This window comes from Clytia hemisphaerica, unplaced genomic scaffold (genome assembly GCF_902728285.1).
Source record: "Clytia hemisphaerica strain Z4C2 unplaced genomic scaffold, Clytia hemisphaerica genome assembly, whole genome shotgun sequence".
Taxonomy (NCBI): domain Eukaryota; kingdom Metazoa; phylum Cnidaria; class Hydrozoa; order Leptothecata; family Clytiidae; genus Clytia; species Clytia hemisphaerica.
Genome location: NW_027103850.1, coordinates 881,332 through 889,198, shown reverse-complemented (window position 1 = coordinate 889,198; position 7,867 = coordinate 881,332).

Genomic DNA, 7,867 nt, shown 5'->3' with positions numbered 1-7,867 from the left:
ATCTCAACTCCGATTCATCTGCAGTAGTACATGAGTCCGAGGTGATTCAAAAAACGGATACTACATCAAGAAGTTTCCAAAAAGCCAACGTCAGTAATATCTGTTGCTGCAAACAAACAATTAGATAAAAATAAAGAAACAACAAAAATAGACGATACATTACCCGAACGCAAAACATCACCAACAACTGATAACACACCACAAACCAATGACAAAGCAAGCACAAACTTTGACATCACATTGATTCACCAACAAGACGGACATGAACAGCAAGACGGACATGAACAACGAGACGGACATGAACAACAAGACGGACATGAACAGCGAGTCGGACAGGAGCAGCAAGAAGACAATATGCACAGGTATGATGTAGATTCTCCAATGCTTAATATAGAGCTTGAACTTGAAAAACTTAAAGATCTTCGTAAGCAAAACTGTAAGAAAATACTTATTGGTCAACAAAATCTCAACTCAATAAGGAATAAAATTGAAAATTTATCAGCTATAAAATCAGGAAATCTACATATACTTTTGGTTTCTGAAACCAAATTGAACGATAATTTCACAACTAATCAGTTTGAAATAGAAGGTTTTGAGGAACCGCATCGTTTGGATAGACCTAAACACGATGGAGGTGGTGCCTTTTTGCTTTATGTAAGAATCAGATAACCATCTCAGTTAATAAGATCTGAAAATACGTATGAATGCATGTTTGTTAAGGTAACAATTAATAAACAAAAATGGCTGATATGTTGTTCCTATAACCCACATTTAAATAACATCAACGAGCACCTAGAAAAGCTGCAAATTAGCATAGATAGATATCGATTTTAACAACATTCTGGTTTTAGGAGACTTGAATTGCGAAATTGAGAATCAGCCTTTGGTTGACTTTTGTGAGGGGTTGAATCTCAAAGCTCTGATTAACTCACCAACCTGTTTTAAAAATCCTGATAGGCCAACTTGCATTGACCATATGCTTACAAATAAGCCAAATCATTTTCAGAAAACTGCCTACACTATTACCATTGGAATATCGGACTTTCACAAGATGACTCTAATAATCCTAAATGAAAACTTTATGAAATTGCCACCGAGAACAATCAGATACCGATCTTACGGGACATTCAACAGTGATACTTTTCGCATGAAACTAGATCTGATCATCAAGAGTGATAACAGTGAATTTGAATCAAAAATAAAATGTATCATAGAAGAACTAGACAAACAAGCTCCTTTTAAATATAAAACGGTTAGAGGTAATAATATGCCTTTTATAAATAAAGATATGAGAAAAGCCATCATGATAAGATCCAAACTCAAGAACCTGTACTATAAGAATAAAACACAAGAAAACAAAACAAAATACAACAGACAAAAAAATTTCTGCTTATCGCTATTGAGGAGGACTAAGAAAGACTACTTTGCCAACCTCAAAGATTCCAACATAACTGATAACAAAAAGTTTTGAAAACTGTACAACCATTGTTTTCAAATAAAGGTTCAAATAATAAGAGTTATACCTTAGTGGATAAAGAAAAGATCATAAATGACGAGAAACAGATAGCTCAAATATTCAATGACTATTATGGCCAAATAATATCAAAACTAGACTTGCCTGAGCCTCCCTATGTTGCATTTGACGAAACAAATAATCATACTTAAATTTGTATTCAGAAATATAGACAACACCCAAGTGTCACTGAAATCAAGAAAACTGAGTATCTAAATAAATTTTCTTTTATACCAACAACGAAAGAGGAAGTAGGGAAAATCATTAAGGACTTAGTTCAAGGAAAATCACAGCCAAGCTCAGATATTCCAGTGAAAATCATAAAGGAATATTGTAATATGTAATCCGAGTTTTTATGCTCAGAAATAAATGCGTCATTCGAGTCAAACTCTTTTCCAAAAGAATTGAAACTTACCGATATAACACCTGTGTATAAGAGAAAAGGTTCAAAGAATGACAAGAACAACTTCAGACCGGTGAGTATTCTCCCAGTTCTGTCAAAAATTTATGAAAAAGTCATACATACCCAAGTCTCAACCTACTTTAACAACATTTTGAGCAATAGACAATTTGGATATAGAAAAGGAATGAGTACACAAACTCCACTTTTAGTCATGACTGAAATTTGGAAGAAAACTACAGATGAAAAGAAAAAGTTTGCAGCGCTACTCATTGACTTATCAAAAGACTTCGACTGCATCTCGCACGAACTATTGATTGCTAGACTTGAAGCATACGGATTTTCAAGGAGTGCCTTAGATCTCATAACAGCCTATCTATCAGATAGAAAGCAAAGAACGAAAATTGGCGACCATTACAGTACCTGGCATAATGTTAAAGTAGGTGTTCCCCAAGGATCCATTCTAGGGCCGCTACTATTTAACATCTACATGATAGATTTGTTCTACTTTCTTGAAAATAGAAATGTACTGAATTATGCAGACGATACAACACCTTTTGTGATAGCTGATTCTTGGGAACAGGTTGGTGAGGAGCTCTCGAATGGAGCTGCTATCATCTTTGAATGGATAACCCAAAATCAAATGAAAGGAAATGCAGACAAGTCTGACTTGATAGCTAACAATACCAGCAAAGAAATCTTCATTACTATACAGAATGAACGCATCTTTAACAGCAACTCAGGCAAGATCCTAGGATTAACTTTTGACAACTGTCTGACTTTTGAGCCACATATTAACACGATTTATAAGAAAGCTAGCCAGAAAATCAGTGCACTTGCGAGGGTAGCACCGTACATGAATCAAAAGAAAAAGCAGAGGCTCATGAATGACTTCTTTCGAAGTCAGTTCAGTTATTGTTCGTTTCTCTGGATGTTTCATGTTCGCAGGCTAGATCAAAAAATAAATCACCTCCACGAAAGATGTTTGAGGATAGTGTATTCTGATCATACATCTACTTTTGAGCAGCTTTCAGAGAAAGACGGTGCCATCAAATTCCACCATAAAAATCTTCAGTTGTTAGCAATAGAACTTTTCAAATGTAAAAATAACTTATCAGATCTAACTAAAGAAAATGTCAAAGTAAATCGCAAAACGCCTTACTTCAGATCAAGAGAAATAAACTCTGTTTTTCACGGTTCAAAGTCACTTTCATTTTTAGGGCCAAAAATTTGGGAATTAATTCCGGATGAGTATAGAGATATAGTCGATCTTAGTATTTTTAAGGAAAAGATTAAGCAGTGGAGGCCTACATCATGCTCGTGTAGAAACTGCCGGACCTATATTGACGGTGGCGGCTTTTTGTAATCACCTTACAAATTGTAAAATAGCGTTGACTTTTATAAGCCTTTGTTGCTACCTGTTCGTCAACTTGAAATAAACTATTACAATACAAAAACGAAAACTATATTAAACTTTAAACAATTGTAAAAAACAACACAATAAAAAATGAAATAAAATGACATTACCCCAATCGAAAAATATGACTACAGCATTAGACAAAGAACGCTACCATACAAATTTGTCAACTACCAATAAAAACCGATCATCTCCTTCTCTCTATACTTCAGGTGCGTCCATCTCTGTGCCCATCCAATATCCACACTGAATACAAAAAAGACCTACGGAAAAAATCCTTGAATTATTCAACAGACCAAAAATCCCATCAAGAAGAAAACCGAAATTCAAAACGCCATTTAAAAAAAAAACAAGACCCCCAGCTCCAACCACTGACAACAACCACGATAGCGCCCAGAAACTCCACTACATCACCTGTACACCCCTGGGTCCCTGACACCCTCTGAAACAATGAACATCGTCATTCCAACATTCTACACACCTCACTTTACTCTTCCAAATGGTACACCTATACCGTCACCTTTTTATAATAATCGTATGAAAATCAATGAGTCACTGAAACTGGTAATGGAAGAGATACAAGCTAAAGTTAATAAAACAGCATGTGGTATCATCCGAAAGAATGAACTGGTTAGTGTTTTTTGATCGACAAAACTTTTAAATTTCCACAAATTTGTTCAATTTTAACCATATTTATATATAGAAATAAATTAAACACTCAAAATTAATCTCCCCCTTGTTTCTTAAATCTATGTCTTCCCTCACCAACTTTTGAAATATATACATATCTATCAATAAAAAATATATAACTTTTTCTTCTTATTATTATTTTTGCATCAATCATAACGATAAACCAACATAGACAGGTACGAGCCGGGAAGTATCTTATCCATTTGGTGGACTAACTTTCTTGGGGTTTTTCTTGTTCCTTATGGTAATAAGAATATTTTAAGCTTCTGGGCCACCTGGATTTCTCAACCCGGTATCCATAATGGCGGATTTTTGGTCATGTGACCCCTGTAGGGAAAACTGAAATTTTTTCCAACTCAAATATAGGCTTATCATATATCAATCGATTGGAAATTTGATACTGATTAATTTTGAGATACAAAGTCGGGTCTGAAAACTTTCCTATCTCGGGATATAAATCTCTTTCGTTTTCTCAGGTTTGGCTGCAGTTGTAGGCGGGCTTTCACGGAGTGAGGCAATTCTTTTAGTCATATCTAAAGAAATATGCTTTTAAACATATCAAAACTTTATGTGCTCCTAGAAAAGGTATTAAAAATTGCTTTTGCAAATTTTCAATAAGTTTTCAGTAAAAATGTGTATTTTACAGACCAGAGTACAATTTCCTTACTGTCGAAAAAAGATATTTTTCTCTCAAAATTGGCCTTTTTCTCTGAAATGAATGAGTGAAATGTTTCCCAACAGGGTTTAAAGCCAATCACTTCTTCGTAATCTCACTCAGAGGGGTACTTAGCAACAAAACGGCTAAATGTGTCCGGTCAGCACTTTATAATTATGATTTATGGTAAGACATTATCCCGAAAACGGTGAAATTCCCAAACAATTAATGAAAAATTCTCTCATTGCATCTTAAAATTAAACGAGAACCAATCTTTAGATTGACTAATGCAAAGAATTATGAATAATGTAAATCGTTACAGTGTGTATTTTACAGACAAGATTTAAGTGCTTCTAGGAGCTTATCTTGACCTAAAACGCTTAGGATTACTACAGAAATACCCGAACTTACTGAGTTTAATCCGTCAAAATGCGCCAATTCCTTTATCTTAATTATTCATGCATGTAACAAGATTTAGAGGGCTTAAAATCTGTGTTGTCTGTAGGGCCACAAAAATTCGGCATAATATGGCTTCTAGAGGCGATAAGCCTAAGCCATTGTAATGGAAGCCTAGTGATAGAGTTATATTTGTGAACCTGCTCGGGGCTATTGTTGGTTACTGTTACAATTATAAGAGGCGTATAATGCGGTCCAATGCATCATCGTATATCCGCTTTAACTTCACGAATGCAACACAACACCTTCAGCTAGTTGAAGAAGCCAGACTCTAGAAACTTTAACTAAAAGCGCTTTCAAGAAGTTATTATTGCCACATAAAATAATGCTTCCCTTTTCCTCTTAAGCTACATGTCAAGATTATCCTCGTTTTCTTACAAAAATCTAAGTATAATATTAAGAAATCTTGATTTTAAAATTCTTATTTATTTCGGACATGGCTTGCTGATGGTGATTCCATTTTCCTTTCCCCTAATGAGGTTTTAAGGTTTTATTTTTAATCATCTGGTTTCTGTGGCTTCATCAGAACATAAACATATAAACGACTGGACATCATCCTTCTCCTTCGTATTTTCGTAGAAAGCACTGCTACCTTCGTAGCCGCCAACATAGAATGAAACAATAAATTTTGATGATCTACCTTGGGAATACCTTGCTAACAACGTCAAAACTTCGACAAAAGTCTTTGTTGTTCTACTCTTCTCAAGTCTTTTATCTATATCATAACAAAGATAACAGATGCGAAATCATCGTCATTTGTCAAAACTCCGACTAATATTTCTAAATTTTGACTCAAAAATATGAAAATAATATGAGTATATATGACACAGGCTCTCAACTTTGGCATACTTTCTTTTTCAAGTCAATAAAAAAACTAATTGGAATTACAAAAGTGATTTAAAAGTATACACGCAGTTGAAATTCTCTATTTCAGCGTATAAAAAAATTGAAAATGATCATTTTGTGACTTAACAGTAACTAGCCTTATGCGCAGCGTTGCACGCTCCGTGTCCCAATCCAGCAAATCGCTATACATCTAAAAAACCCCAATGGAAGAAAGATAGCTGCCGATTGATGATAAGATTTTGATTTTATAAAAGAAAGGAGAAAAAAGTTCAACGTCATGAAGAGGAGGCTTTGTAGAGCTTTGTTAGATTTTCGAAAACTTTTTACAAAACGTTGTACACACACGTTTTAGCGTATTAATATACTTTAATCGTAGAAATTTTAGCGAGACCAATTTCAGCGTTTTAGCAAGTTTGCCCTATTTTCGCTAAAATAAATCAAAGTTTATCCGTTCTCAGTCAAGAAATGTGTTACAAAGACATGTGAATGCATTGAAAAGGATGAAACTTTTTTCAGGGAAACGTTTCGTGCATTGATATTTTCTCCAAAATCATTGCCCTCGCCAAAATTAATCCACGCAAAATTTTTGTTAGAAGAGTATTCGCTAAAATTCATCTACGGGAAATTTTTTGAAATCGTGATTCGCTAAAATAAATCCAAAAAAGTCAAGATTTTCCTGACTCGCTAATATACAGGCAAAAATTAGCCTCGCTAAAATTTCTACGATTAAAGTATAGATTTTCAAGCTACCAAGCTATCTATCAATCATTTTACCTGTAATTCAAAGAAATAGCATTGTGACGGAATATTGTCGGATTTTTTATACCAATTTTAAAATGCAGGCGGCAACGAAGCTCACTTCAAAAACACAATGGAAGATAGAGTTATGATTATGATTGTCCAGTTATGATTTGAAGGCAGTAGTTTACCAAGTATTGACCGTCGTCTAGGAGATCAGGACTAACTCCAACTCGGTGCTGTGTTTCACTTAATGAAAAGTAAATGTCTCCTTTGTAGGACTAACCCATACCACGTGAGGGTCTTTGTGTGGACAGAAACTCTACAGGCCGTTCAGCGACTGTGTGACAAATCTAGTGTGCTAGTGTCTAACAAGCATGCAAGAAATAACTTTCGGGCTTTGTTCTTTTTCTGGAAAATAATTCAAAGTCTGATGTCTCGCGCATACAAGGTTATCCAGGCTTAGTGAGCTCAAAGCCAGACTAATTTCATCAAAATTTTATGCTTTGGTAGCTACGCAGTTCTGGAAGTAATAAGCACTTCTCGAAGTCTCAAAGACAGGCTACACAGATTTCTCGTTACATGCATGAATAATAAAGATATAGGAATTAGAGGATTTTGACGGATTATTCTCAGTAAAATTCTCTAGCTCGAGTTTTTCCGTGGTAAGTCTAACTATTTTAGGGCAATATAACCACTTAGAAGCACTTAATTCTGGTCTGTAAAATACACACAACGATTTACATGTATTCTTAATTCTTTGCATGTGTCAAACTAAGGAATAAGGTTCAACTTTGTTTAATGTCGAGATGCAATAAGAGACTTTGTCAAATCTTTGAGAAATAGCTTGGAAATTTCACCGTTTTTGGGATTAACTCTTACCAAAAAAACATGCTTATAAAGTGCTGACCAGACACATTTAGGCCTTATATATTCCCAAGTACCTCTCTGAGTATAATATAAAGAATCGAGTGGCTTCTAAACCTTATTAAGAATCATTTCACTCATTCATTTCAGACAAAAAGGCCAATTTTGAGAGAAAAGGGTAAGGTAAGGAAATTGTACTCTGGTCTGTAAAATACACATTTTTACTGCAAACTTATTGAAAATTTGCAAAAACAATTTTTAATGCCTTTTCTAGGAGCACATAAA